This window comes from Neolamprologus brichardi, chromosome 16 (genome assembly GCF_056152115.1).
Source record: "Neolamprologus brichardi isolate AB-2024 chromosome 16, ASM5615211v1, whole genome shotgun sequence".
NCBI lineage: Eukaryota > Metazoa > Chordata > Actinopteri > Cichliformes > Cichlidae > Neolamprologus > Neolamprologus brichardi.
Genome location: NC_142119.1, coordinates 25345727 through 25361234, shown reverse-complemented (window position 1 = coordinate 25361234; position 15508 = coordinate 25345727). Strand labels below are relative to the sequence as shown.

Genomic DNA, 15508 nt, shown 5'->3' with positions numbered 1-15508 from the left:
GTTGTCTGGTTTGAAACAGTTTGCAGGAGTTGACGATGAATTCTCCCACCGCGTCAATCTACCTTGCTACTACAGTAGTATCTCTGAGCAGCCCTCACTTTCTCCCTTAGAGCGGATTGGTGAGGCTTGTATCGGATTACGCTCTGATTGGTCGTTCGCTTCTCATAGAGCGGTACGTCAGTCCAGTTGCACCACTGCCGTCATGTTTCACCCCCCTCCTCAGTCGAACAACGGTGCTTTTTAGGATGCTGGAGCAACGCGGTATCATATCATCAGGACCACAAGTCTGAGTAGGATGGAGACAGTGAGTGAGGTATGTACAACGAGGACGTTTTTCCTCTTTTCCGTGCCAATAAGCAGTGAAAGGTTACGCTTTACTTATCTTGTGGGATGCCTTACGCAGGGATGGTTCTACTTTTTAAATTTTCTGCAGTATGAGTGGATTCATCCGTCCTCGCATCATCTGTCCTTCCACATTTCCGAGCGCTCATCCGCAGGTTTTCGGGTGTCCCCTCTATTGTTGAGCTTTGGTCTTTGCTTTAGTACGTTCGGGTTATACGCGCCTGGGTCTTTAGGGATGCCGTTTGGCGACTTCGGTGCAATCCCAGCTGAGCACTCCCTGATCTCCGTCCTCTTTGGCACCGCTGTCACCTCTGCACTCACCGTTAGAAATGCGTAGTTTGTCCGGGGCAATGAGGACACCAGGCATAGGTAGCCAAGTTACAATGCACCTGAATCAAAGTTTAAACGGATGCAGTTATTCAATTTTTATGCGATTTTTTTCTCGTCGCTCGCTTGCAAAGAAAATAAATCTTGTAAGAAAATATTAAAATTTTAAAGATGGGCTATATTTGTCGTGACTGATGAATAATATAAGCTTTAGGAAATCGTTTAGATATATGGAAAGAAAAACGTTCTGCTGGATATTTTGCCCAAAATATATAAAACTTTAAATAAATGAAATAAAAGTCGTCTTGTATAATTGTTAGTGTTGTATCATAATTGTTATTTATTATCTGTTGGTAGTAAGTGATGCTCAGTGGATCAGACTTTGGTGTCCAGTGGCAACATCTCCAAAAAGAAGAAAATGGATGCTCTTAAATTTCCCTCACATCACCTTGTGAAAAGACCTCTTTTTAGTGAATTCACAGAAGCTGTGTGAGCTTCCTTAAACCTTAATACCGATGCTTAATTTGAGGCTTTACTTAGTCTCCATGGTAATATTGAAATATCATTTTATCACTTATGTAGCAAACAGTCTGATGAGAATAATCGGAAGGCTTAAAGTTTAGAGCCAAGAGAATGCAAGCTCTTCCTAAGAGTTATGTTTCTTGCTGCATCTGCTGGGTCATTTTAGATCACTAGCTGGATCAAACACTAATCCTCTTTGTGATGCAGCCATATGATGGTTTCCATTGCATGTCCATCTGCCCATACAGCCATTAACGTTCACTGCCAGACTGCCTCTGCGTCTAGCAGCGTCTTGTTGTTTACGTTGTATGCAGCTGATCATGTGCCTATACTTGCTCATATAGGTTTGTGTACGTGTCTGTGCTCTGCTTACTCTGACTGTTCTCACTAATCACATTTCTGCAAGGTGTAATTAGTCGCGGGAATCTAAAGCTTTAATCCTTGGTTAAAGTACTGTATCTTTGCTTAGTCAGTGGTGCTTCCCGTGTTACACTGGGCTTACAATCAGCATTTATTTAGAGCACGTGAGTGCATTTTACATTGAGGCTGTTCTAAATAAATGGCAGCATACAGAGGAGAAAATGTCAAGCTGACTCTATTATTGAATAGAAATCATCTGTAAAAATAAGGGCATTGTCATATATTAGATTATTAGTGATTCTCAGTGGTTGGATAAATAGGTATAGTGTAGATAAATGCATTGTATATAAGAAATCTAATTATACATAAAAAGCTATCATGTTTATTATGTTGATCTGTGTACAAATCACAGTTCTATTCTTGCACGGTAAATTTTAGCCATTCAAAGGGCAACTGAATGAAGTCAGGACAATAGCTCTCTATTTACCCATCCAAAACAGCCAGGACTTGGGCTGGCTAATAATAGGCTGACATGTGCACAGCTTATTTTCTTGCTGTATTTGTGCCAGCTCTTTCTCTTCCCTAAAAGCAAAGATTGACAGACTCTTTACCAAGAAATGTACATTTCCTGGCGTATTTGAAAATAGCTAGAATAGGAAACAGCAGTTTTTCCCCATAGTCCAATTAAAACACAAATAATAGTAAAGTAATGATCCAAGGTAAACAGTAACATGACCACAACCAAAGCAGCATAACATTTAGGAAAAGGTGTTGTAAAGAAATCAATGGCTACCACAGGACCACAATCTATGGATCTAATTTCTTGTGTGTCTGCTTATACAGAGCAAAGTTATGGTTTCATGTACCTAGTATGTTTCTGAGAGTGGCTCTTCCCTATCTTCCTAAGAAATGTAATACTTTTTTGTTGAGGTGCTATACCAGTAACATCCATCTTTTACAGTGTGAGCATCTTAGTGGGTGTTTTGTGTGTAAAAGTGAGCCATTAGTCTATTAATGACCCTTAGTGAAATTGCACCATGTAAGGAGCATGGAATTGACTGATTGAATTAATGAAAACAACCACAAGAAGCTTGTGTTTTGAAGTGGTGATCATTTGCACATACTGTGACAACAGTCATAATGATAACAATCAGGGATCACCGTGGTACCATTCTAGTACTGCGAACTGCTTCTTTACTGACGTGTGTGTCTTTTGTTCTAAAATATTCTGTTTCTGGCAGTTTGGCTTTTTGCCACTTTGTTGCTGCTTGACTGTGATGACACAGTGTTATCACTGTTGTGCATGTTTTTGGTGGACAAGACTGTTTAAACGTCGCTTCTGTGTCTTAAAAGTGTAAATACCTAAAAGCTTCTCTTGGACTTCTGTAGTAGAGACGTTTATGGCAAACTCCATTAATAATCATCAAATTGTTCTGTGTGTTTATAAAGTTTTTAACATATTTAATGGATCTGTTGATATAGCTGCAGGTTTTTATTTATTATCATGGATTAAATTTGTTCTTCAGCTCTGAAAATTTCAGTGCTCCCTATAATGCTATCTGGCATACTCTAAAATAGCGTAAAATTTTGATTCTACTTTGATGGCCTTTAATTTGAAAATATTATTGGATGGCAAACATGCTGCGTTGGCAGCAGTAATCTTTTTTCTTTTTAGGGGTGGACCTTTATTAGCTGTACATCATTATCAGCCAATGATCACTTTCCTGACTGCCAAAAAAACTGGCAACTATCACTGGTTGTGCATTGTATCTCATCAGTTTGCAGTCTGGGGTCGAGATCATAAATGTGCATTATAAAATTTTACTATGCTGTCACGAAGGACTGAAAGACTTTAAAACAGTTGTATTTCATAATGGCTGGAACAAAATGGAAGATGGTAAATAGCCTGCATTTGTATAGCGCTTTTCTAGTCCTTAAGGACCCCAAAGCGCTTTACACTACATTCAGTCATTCACCCATTCACACACAGGCAATGGCAAGCTACATTGTAGCCACAGCTGTCCTGGGGCGCACTGACAGAGGTGAGGCTGCCGGACACAGGCGCCACCACCAGTAGGCAAACACGGGGTTAGTATCTTGCCCAAGGATATTTGGCATGCAGCCAGGAGGCAGCCTGGGATCGAACCACTGACCTTCTGATTAGTGGCTGACCTGCTCTGCCACCCCCACAAGATACACAACAAGAAAACCAAAACAACCACAAAAACCCCCAAAAACTAAACACACGCAAAAACATCCATATCAACCAGGGATGCGCAGATTGTGAAATTCTGGGATATAAAAATCTGGCTGCTATCCAATGCCAGTACTGATATTTAATTTAGCCTTTTTACATTGTTTTGTTTTTTCATTTTTGTGTGTTTTTCCCCCCCAAGAAAACAAAGAAATATTTTTTATTAAAACAAAATTGCTGTGATGTGCCTTAAGGTTCATTATCACACTTAAAAAAAATGTAACCGGCAAAAAAAAATGATATAATCAACATTATTGGCCACTGAGTTCAGTTAATGTCATTTTTTTCTTCCAGGTATACCAATATATCAGTCAGCCGGGCCACTGTCAAGTGATACTGATATTTGGATCTTGTATTAAATTAAAAAATGTAAAATAAATTGTTTTAGCTCAAACCTGCATCCATCGATATCAAATGTGAAATGTGATATACTCTCAGTCAATCCAGAGAATATCTAATGTGACAGATCACCTCCAAATCAAATTTACATATTTCTTCCTCTGGTTTGTAGTGTAATTTATCCATGCAGATGATTTTGTTGAGAATGGACAAGTTTTGGAATCTAAAAGCCCAAAAAACAAATAAAAAAAACCTGTAACAATTCAAAAAAAAAAAAAAAAAAAAATTAGGGATATTTTCTTTCTACCCAACATCATCTGTCAGCCAGAAGAGTGCAGTTAGCTTTCATGGCATCATGAGCACTAACATCTTGTCAGTGGGAGGAATTTGTTTCTGCACAGTAATTCAATTGGTGTGTGGTCTTCCAGGGGAAAAATCTGTTCCTTTAAAGTTTTTATAACATTATCAGTTCTCAGACATATCGAGAAGTACTTGCTTTATTGATGATCAGACAGTGAGCTGCTGCAAGATTAAACAGAAACCAAATCAATCAGCGCAGTAAGAGGCACACAAAATATTTATATAAGTTCTACAGTTTTATTTTGAAAGTGTCAGGAAAATCCGACCAATAATTTAAATCAGCAAGGCTGTTATGGGGTCTAATATTTAATGATTTGAGGTACTGGATTGTACAGAAGCTGAAAACCTTCAAGAGGTTATCGCACATCAAGTTAGGCTGAGAGGGAAAAGAAAAATATGAGCCTGGAAAAACGAGACTTCATAATGTACAGGTTCAGTACCTTTTGAGGTCCAACTTTTAGAAAGGAGAGCTCAGGGAGAAAAGTGAGGGATGGGTGAAAGGATGAAGCAGAGTTTGCATTGATGTGAAGAGATCTGTAGAGAAGGATGGATGAAGGGAAAGGCTGTATGGGTGAAAGAGAAGAATGGGAAGCCCTCCAGTACCTGAATGCTTACAGCACATATTTGCAAAGTGCACAATTTGAAGTACACAATTTTTACTTTTTTTATCAGTTTATTAGATGACATTAATAACAATGTTTGTGCTTTTGCGCATTAATAACTGTTTTCAAGAACCCCAGAAGATTTACAGCACTTAACATCCCAATCGTAGAAGCCATGTAATCACTCCCTCCAGTAGTAATGCTTTTACTTTAGCTGTTCAAATACCTCATGTTCAGAGTAATGAATTAAAAATGTCTAAATCCCAAAACTGTAACATTTTATATGTCCTATTTTTGTGTCTATCCTGATCCGTACAGTTATATCAGCTAAAGTAGTTATTCTGCTACTTTTACCACAATAAAATTAATCCTAAGGAAGCAACTATATTAACCATAATAATTGTCTTGTATAAAACGAAACAAAAACAAATGCATTTAATTCCTTCTTTGCAGCAATCTGACTATGATTTCTTACTTTGTAAAACACAGCCTGATACAGTTTCGGTTATGCATGAAAACAACGCTAACATGCATCCATCTATGGTTCGTTTTTTGGCATTGTACTGTGACCACTAGATAACATTAGGGTCTCGGCCATGTTTGCTACGTTTTGGTGGAAGTAGTGTGCAGTACGAAGTGATTTAACAAGTGAGTGATGACACGAAGGTTAGAAAATTACATTTTTACCCAGTGTATCAAACCTAATGTATGCACGGTAAAACCCATTCTCAGATGCTAATCATGACTAAAAACTACTGAAATTTATTAAACATTTACAGGAGTTTTAATGCCAGCATTGTCAGCTTTGCCTCCTCTAGCCAGTGTTGCCAACTTAGCAACTTTGTCACTATATTTAGCGAGTTTTCAGACCCCCTTAGCGACTGTTTTTCTAAAAAGCGACTAGCAACAAATCTGGCGACTTTTTCTGGTGTTATTGGAGACTTATTTATGTTGACTTTTTGATGTGAAAATGAGTATCACTCTTCTCAACAAGCAGCGGGTGCTGCCGTGGGCACCTCGACCGTGCCAAAACCCTCACGGGCAGAGGATAGTCCTCTTTCTTTCTCTCCTACAACGTAGGTTACATTGACATTACACTGGCTAATTATGCAAATTAGGTGATGACATCATTTTGCGACTTTTAGGACAACCAATAGTGATTTTTCTTACTGAGGAGTTGGCAACACTGCCTCTAGCTCAGCGGTCCCCAACCTTTTTTGCGCCACGGACCGGTTTATGCCCGACAATATTTTCATGGATCGGCCTTTAAGGTGTCGCGGATAAATACAACAAAATAAAACTAGTATCGGTACCGAAAAAAAGATTTATTCATAACACACGTGATAAGACCCAGGAAAAGAGTTAACAATAAAAACGATAACAAAATAACGCTGAAAAACGATAAAAACCCTGAAAACCATACATTTCACACCTGAGCCTCAACTCTCGCGGCCCGGTACCAAACGACTCACGGACCGGTACCGAGGCCCAGGGGTTGGGGACCGCTGCTATAGCTGATACACAACTTCACACAGCTTCCTGCAGACAGGCAAGTAGCATTAAGGTGGCGACTAGCAACTATGGTTAATAACAAAAACAATAAAATGAACATTAGAGCTAGGCAGCATGTGCACTGGCTCTCTACAACTTTATAACAGATAGGGTTAATTCACATGGTAAACCCATTATTTGTTAATAAATGTGTTGTTTTTCAAATGCTGAAGCTGAGAAAAGTCTAACATTAACTAGACAGAAAAAGTAGCTGTGTAGCTTAAAAACGCTAATTTGATTAGCAATAAAAATGTGGAGCCCAGTCACCAGAAGCACTGCAACACCTCAGACAAACTAAGTAGAAATGTTCTTTTTGTTTTTTGGCACTACCTTTTTTTTTAAGACAAACTTAAAATATTTTCATATTTACACCTTACATTTTTGTTAATATTTATTTTTATATATAGAATCATGCTGTCACTGATATTTTTGTTGTATTGTATTAAATCTTTTTTTTAAATGCCTCTTAATTTTGTGTCTTTTTTTTTTTTGCCTCGGTGGTATAGAAAAATGGCATGGAGTATTTTCAGGTCAGTGTTTGCTTATGGCTTGTCTAACAGCTAGCAAATACTATTTGTTTTTCGCAGTTGCTGAGATACTTTGTCTTTAGCAAAACAAATCCTATTTATCACAGGAAAATTCCAGCCCAGAGGCAGTGCGGTAGCAATGAAACATAGATTTAGAGGATACAAATTTAAATGCTGATGGTGTTGTTTTTCAGTGGCAATTACAAAGGACAAACAAAATAGATTTCAGAATAAAAAGTTATAGCAAAAATGCTGTTCAATGTCTTTTTAATGCTACAGCTAAACTAGATAAATGCATCACGCAGAAATGTGCCTTAACTTCGTAGTATATTTAAATTTACATTTTTACATTTTAATATAAAACTCCATTATCTTCACTGGACTTTGACTTGTTTTCTGTCTCCAACATAATTGTATTTTATGGTCCTTTATCACATATAGCACTCTCCTGCTTTTCAGCGTCTTGTTAGTGTGTCTCTGCATCCGAATGTTCCCAGCTTTAATCATTCTGATCCTCCTACAGACCTACTGTAATTACTTTTTGTTTTCAATCTTTCAACAAGACTCTGGAGGAGCCTCTGTGTTTTTTTCCCTCTCATTATAGTGATATTCTTCTCATTTATGAGAATGCATCAAGAAAAAAAAGCCCGTTGTGATTTGGAATGCAATTCTAGATATTTCCTGTTACTTACATTTTGGATTTGTTTTGTGCTAAAGTTGCACAAATTCCTTAATGACAATATTGGTTGATTTTGTCAAGCTATTTATACAGTAAATTCTGATCTTGCCTTGTTTAGCACATAAAACTTGTGGCGTTAGAATAAAACTGATCAGTGTTTCTTTTACTCCGTTTCATAAGTACAAATACTGAGATAGAAGAGAGGTACATAGGAACAATTCCAGGCAGTGACTGGTTTTGAGCTACCTTATTAGATGAATGAGTCTGAACTGGGGCCTGTTCTTGTGTGACTTGATTTCCCCAGTGACCACCAGACCAAACCATTTTTATTGCCGTGACAAAAAGAGCCATGAACAAGTTCTTTAGGAACCATGACCCTCAAATGACAAAGAAGAAAAGTTCCAAAATCAGCTTTAGCTGTGTTCCTGCAAGTCATATAGCTAACAAGATTGTTCTAAGGAGCAGAGCATGAGAAGCATTAACAGCCTGTATTTTTAAGCTTACATTAACTGGTGTGCAAATGTTTGTTTTTGGGTGTAGTAATCTAAATCTATTTGCTGGCAGCACATAAAATAAAAACAAAAGCCAAACTAATACAGCCAAGGGAGAAAATACCAGAGCAGAATTAGATTCCTATTGATTTATTAATAATTTCTCATTACTGCCTAAGAAAAAACCATAATGATAAGGTGTGTTATTAATACAAATTAATTAATACTTACTACTATAAATACTAATAGTGCTACTAATATGTTCCACTACTGTTTGTTGCTCATGGATATTTCCACTACAGTCCATATGTATTAAGATGCTCTGTAGTCAACCATAACTAAGCAGTGTTGTAATCCTTCAGCATATATTCTCTGACTGCCAGTCAGTCTCAGCCACATCCCGGCAGAGCAGCTTCATCGTCTTTAACAGTTTCTGAATTTGTTTCAAATCGGATTTATTTTCCTCATGCTTCAGCAGTTCACAATCCCTACAAATTTATTCTGAAGTAACAAATTACTATGCACAGAGAGCAATTTTTGTCCTCTCTACAAATAACCCAAATGACCCTTGGAGGGATTGAATAGCCATCCTTATCTACCTTAGACTCTTGAAAGGATAATAGGATGGATACACTACTCAGTGTTCCTTTATCCAGGATACTGTCACAGGAATTTTGTATTCCTTATCAGACATTTTGTCCAATTCCAGTCTTCAGAGATGTGCCCTTTATACAGAGTAGTATAAAGTGGAAAGCAAAGGTTTTGAAGGTCAGATTACTGATTACCGTTGACGATGACGTATAGTTAGTTAGATATTTCTGTCCCTACAAACATCTTCACGGTGAATTGAGAGTTTGTGTATAATTTGAGAATCATTCTATGGACTTATGACTGATTTTTTAGGAATACTTTATAATTCTAATAGTGAGGAGAGCTATGCGGGCAAAATTTCATCCACCTCCGTACTCAGTTAGTGGAGTAAATTTGGTCTGTTTACCAACAGAAACCAGCCACTTCAGACTTATGTTCCTTTATTTAAACTCCAATTAAAGGGACACACTCACACAACGCTCAGTGTGATGTGATTGTGCCCAAATCAGCCAGTTAAACATTTACACTCATTACATCCTTTCTAGGGATAATCTCTGGACCTCATCTTGATTTTGCTGGTTCGGTTTACCCTAATTCACCTTACAGAGTAGAATAACAACACAGATTAAACACAAGATGAAGACTGCCTGTGACCGTCACTGTAGGGAGGGAACCCAAATGCAGGACAGACAGGAGGCAGGGTAGAAGTCCAGAATCCAATCTTTAATCCAAAAAACAAACAATGATTATACCTACAGTTCAAATGAAGAACAGGCAAAAGTCAGCGTCAATAAAACAGTTCACACAGTCATAAGCAAAGAGATAATACGTCAGGGAAAACAAAACAACGAAAACATGGAGGTATATAAAGAACACAAGGAATAGAAGTAAAGTCTGGATAACTTGACTAAAGAAGGAAGGAGATAATCTGTTTAGTTTTAAGTGAACAACAAGATGTATATATATTTACCAGACTTCTTGCTAGTACTAGTTTGGAACCCCTTTTGCCTTTGTAGCTGCCCTAAATATTCATGTCATAGATTTAAGGTGCTGGAAGCATTACACAGAGAATATGGTTCATATTGCGATCATAGCATCACACGATTGCTGTAGATTTGCACAATATCTGTGCTGCATATCTATGATGAAAATTTCCCCGTTCCACCACGTCCCAAAGGTGCTGAAGTGGATTGCGAGCTATTGACCGTGGAGATCATTTTATTACAGTGAATTTATTGTAAGTTTGAGAGGATCCGAGTTGTGACATGGCACATTACCATGCTGGAAGCAGCCATCAGAAGATGGGTACACTGTGACATGAACACGGTCAGTAACAATACTCAGGTAGGCTGTGGTTTTAAACTCAAATTCTAGCCCTAAAATCTGAACGTTGTAGTAGTCCATCTACTGCAAGGTTCAACCTGTGCATTTAAAAGATGGTCATCAGCATACTTGGTTGTAACAAGTCATTATTTCAGTTACTTTTGCCTTTCTGGCAGCTTGACGTGCTCCTCTGGCATCACCGATACACTTTCACCTTGAGAGCTGCTGCTTGCTGGATATTTTCTCTTTCTCAGACCAATCTCGGTAAACTCTAGAGATGGTTGTCTGGGGAAATCCCAGTAGATGAGCAGTTCTGAAATATTCAGACCCACCTGCCTGGCACCAACAGCCGTGCCATTTATTATTCTTCATTCTGATACTCAACTTGAACTTCAGCAGCTCATTTTGTCCTTGTCTGTATTGTCTAAATGCATTGGGTTTTTGCCATGTGATTGGTTGACCAGATATTTGTGTAAATGAGCAGATGAACAGGTGTATCTAACAAGGTACATTGAGTGTATACTGAGGGGGGTTGATAGGCTAATTGAACACAGGTGTGACTAATCAGGGCAGGGCATACAATCACAAAGGAGGGGGAAACTAACAAAGACAGGAAGTTAAAGTGACGGAAATACACAAAGGCCAAGAATAACAAAATTAAAGAAATGACTCAATTAAAACCAAGACAATATCGTTCCGTCTAGAGCTAAAACTGCTCATGTGTAGATTGGGTGATTGGTAATAATAATCCGACCTTCCACCAATCAACAAGAGACTGATGTATGCATGCTACTAAGTTTTCCCAAAGTAACTCTGTTCCTCCTCTTAACCTAAAAGTAACCTATTCTAATAGTGTGACTTCCTGAATTACATTTTCTCATTCATTAAAGAATCCAAAATATTCTCTGCTGCCTTTTCCCAGGATCACAGCTTTGTACTGTTGCCAAAAGCCAAGAACAAAAAACACCACAGCACATTGTTGCATTGTCAAGTCAGCCAACATTTGAACTGTGATTGTATAACAGCTGGTTGCATAACACCAGAAAGAGTTCAAACTTCATGTTGATAGATTTAATTGGTGTTTTTGCTGCTGTTTTCCAAAAATATAAATGTTCCAACCTTGTATTTAAAGTTATAATATACCAAAATAGATGCTCTCAGTGGTGTTTGAATTTCATTGGAAATAATGAAGTCTGTCAATCTGTGAAGATAAATTATTTACAGATAAAATGTGAAAATCACAGATTGCTTTGACTGGCTGTGCTTGTCCAAGAAGTTACACAATAAAGGCCTGACATAAGTGTAAATAAATAATAGCAACATATGATATAATGATAAGTTAACAGCCAGGTAAATGTTCTCTGCTCATTTATACATTTTAGCTCATTCAAGGTGCATGAGCAGGTTAAAACAAAATGATCCAGTTTGAGAAATTCTCCAGGCACTGAAAGCTCAAAGTGACAAAGATCTGTTTGGTTGTTGACCTTGACTGAAGAGCATTTGTGTCTTAAAACATGAAGTGAATTCTGAAAGCAGCCTTGCTTTATCCATATTTATATTGGTGTCATTCAGGGCCCTGTGTGCCAACATGGCAAGCAGAGAAAAGAAAGCTGCCCACAAGTGCACAACGCAGAGCCTTTCAGAGAGTGAATAGGTGGTTTCTGGAGGTCTCAACTAGTTATTATTCCAACTATATACGGTATTAATTCAGCTATATAGTGAAATACCGCAGTAAACTAGAAATATATTCCAAAAACCTTTTTTTAATTGATCCAGAGCTGCTACTACAAAAACTATGAGCTTCCTGTGATCTCAGTGCCATTCTTCCCTCTCAGGGCACAGAGTAATGGAACAGCCTGTGAAGGTGAGACTAAACCTGCACCTTTCACCAATCAGTGTGCAGCCTGCTTGGAAGTGATATTTCCAAGAATCCCCAGACAATTAATGAAGTGGAGCCTTGATGGTGACTACAGACCTCTAAGTCCCACATCATACAGTGTAATGTGCTTCGTTGTACAAGTTGAGGTGTGTCATAAACATATATATCGTAAAGCCTTAGAGCTGTCATTGTAGTGGTTGCTTGAAAAGGGGGCTTCTAGCTTTGAGTTAAAGAGAGCAATTTTAGTCAAAGGAATCAAGCATATGATCTTTCCCTTCAAGTTTTTCAAGCACTTCTTCTTCCAGCATGCCTGTGGAGAAGCTAGTGTTTTATTTATTTTTTTAGCTTTTCCTTCATACAAACATTTTCCTTCATCAACTCGTTAATTGTAGATGATACATTTTTGAACAAGGTAATGACGCCCCCCGAGTTTTTGTAAAAGTCACTTATTCAGGAGGCATTCTCCCTCGGAGGGCAGTTAGGTGGGGAACATGTATTCGATGATATTATTTTATATTCAGTGACAGTAATAAGAGGTGTTGCATTTGAAAAAAAGGAAGAAATCCCCGACAAATTAAATAGGCTTCTTCAGATAATGGGGTTGAAATCGTCTGTTATCACTTGGCTGGGGAGATATTGGATGATAGTGTCATGTGGGGAAAACTCTACGTTATGTTTTCTGTCTGCTTACAGCAAGTTGAACCATACTAGACCAGGATTAAATATCTGCTCCTGAAGGATATTTGAAAGCTGAAATGAGGTACAGAAAATATGCCAGGACTGAAAGGAAGAATATGAAACAGAAAGAAAAAAAATATTATTATTTTAAACTCTAGCCTCCAGCCAAATGAAAATTTCTTTTGTAAACAGGATATTTTTGAGTTGAATATAGCTTTGCAGCTGTGGTGGGGCATGATTGCCTGGCCAGCCTGGGGTGCTGTAAAAGCCTTTCCTCCAGCCCAGTCACTTACTGTAGGCAGCAGGAAAAACAACTTTGACAGATCAAAGAAGTATTCATTAACATATTCAGCACATTAAAATAGAAAAAGCTTGTGTAAGTCTCAGACCACTTGGCAAAGTCACTTTAAAAGCTGTTTGACATAGTCAAAGTCATATAAACAAAGTGGGTAAACTGTATTAAAATACACATTTTTTTCCCTCAGTCTCACAAACAAAAATCAAATTTGCCCTTACTTACAAGAAAAAAGTGACATGACAGTCTTTAAACAAGTGTTCAAATAAATGTACATCTCATGAGTCCAAAACATATCCCAGTCAAAACAGTCGAATCCTTGGGGGGTTCGACTGTTTTTGGGAACTTTTGTTTATATTTGAATATTTTCTGGTTGAATTTTCAGTTTGATTCGTAATATGTTTATATTATCATCTTTATGTGTGTCTTTAGCATTCCTATTTGCAGTCACTATGTTTTTAACGAGAGTATTAGTTTCCTGAAGTTTTCCCTTCATGTCTGCCTTTCGTTTTCATTTCATCATGTTAAGTTTACTATTGTGTTTGAGTCCCTTTTTAGCTGTTTCCTGATTTAGTTTGGTGGTTAGTTGTCTCGTGTGTTATGCATTTAGTCTTACTTCTCCACTTCGTTATCCTAATTAGTTTAGCCCGTGCCTAGTTCCCCAGCTGTGTCTAATTCCCTCATTAGCCCTCAGTGTGTCTGTGTGTATATAGCCCTAGTTTCCCTTTGTCTCAGTATTATTTTCCCTCTATTAACACACTCTTCTGTTTTCCTGCCATTGAGTGTGTGGATCTCGGATTTCTGTTTATGCTCTTTACCATTACACATAAAGAAAGGTTGGTTTTTTGTGTGTGTTTCCTGACACAGAACAAGTCAATTGTTATGTAAGTGGAAATGCCAGTCTTTCAGGTTGCCGAATGCTGCTAATAAATAATGCTTAGTATATGGTCTTTAAGAAAACAAAGTTATTTCCCTGCAGAAATATTCAGTGGCCAAAGAGGGTCATACTTGTTTATTATTATTTTTTACTGATCAGAATTGTTTTTATTTTGAAGCCTCCGGTCATGTCATTAAAAATACCCCTAAGATTTACAACTGACAAGTCTCACTTTAGCGTTTATGTAATGAGAGTTAGACCTTTTCAGTCTTAAACAATAACAACACCAGCGATAACAATAAAAAAGAGTCATTTTACTTCAGTGTTTTAGGCAGTGTAATTAGCAGTGGTGCCAGCTGTGAGCAGTAGGTATAAGCATCCAAAAGTCACCTTGGTTGGAAAATAAAACACTTTCTGAGCAACTGAATAGCTCCAGCTTATTAGCTTACTAGTTTGCATTAGTTTATTTCTTCATGCTTATGTAAAATATACAAGATATATCATGAAAATATGCTTATATAAGTTGCACAGCAGAGGTAGCTGTTTTCTTCTGTGTTGTGTATGTAATGTAAGGTTTTTATATTGGGTTTATATAATTCTATTGTTTCCAAAACACAAGTCATGACCATTCGATCTGTGCAAAATGTTATCAAGCAGCAATGAGACTAGTTTCCTAGTTTAGTCTGGTATCTCCATTTGAAATCCTCCAAATATATCCTGCACCGTATTTTGTGGGGGCTTTTTAAATTTTCATAGAATAGGTAGAAACCACCATAAAAAGAGAACTTACTAACAGGACCGACTGATACTGTAAAAACATGTTCATGAAGTTAGCAGCGAATCAAAAGCAAGCTGGCTTAAACGGACTAAGAAGGAACTAAAAAAAAAAAAGCTTGTTTGATATATTGGGTGAATTTAGGGGCTACACATGGCTCAGTGTAAGATTATAAGATTAATTTGAACTGTGAATCATTCAGATCTACTCTAGGAGAGCCCAAGAATAAAAATGTGGTGCTGAACATGAGTAAAACGGTTCCATTTAATGAATAGTAAGCTTTGATACATACTTGAAATAAGTTTTAGTAGCTGCAAAAATTGTTCTAAGGGCCACATGGAGAACATGTTGCCCAGCTCACCTATAATAAGCACATCCCCAGGGATAATATTATGGAAAGAAATATGCATTCACCTGCCACTGCCTCCTCATTAGCCAGGCCCTGTCTGCCCACGAGGTCATGCTGCTATGTAGCGCTGGGTCGAGGCAAGGAAAAGCAAAAGTCTTGAAGCGAGTCAGAGTGAATGTTAAGAAATACTGCAAACAAATTGTTAAAAAAAGCAACAAAAACAAAACAATCTAATAAATTATACCTCAATTAAAAGCCAGGGACTTGGAAAATAATTCATTTTAAATGAAAGGTTGGAGCAGCCAAGAGAAGTACTAATGAATTAAAATTAATTACAGTGCACTTACTAATCTGAAAAATGAAGGCTGTTTATGTTTTTTTCTGGTG

General features: G+C 37.6%; 1 protein-coding gene across 1 annotated transcript in view; it reads left to right on the top strand.

Annotated features, from left to right (window-relative positions):
* Nucleotides 1-233: 233 nt before the first annotated feature.
* The window catches only part of b3galt1b (beta-1,3-galactosyltransferase 1b), a 59417-nt gene continuing 44142 nt past the window's right edge, over nucleotides 234-15508 (top strand). The window contains exon 1 of the mRNA XM_006788516.3: nucleotides 234-313. The gene's annotated coding sequence lies outside the window, so the exon portion shown is untranslated. The remainder of the gene's footprint in view (nucleotides 314-15508) is intronic.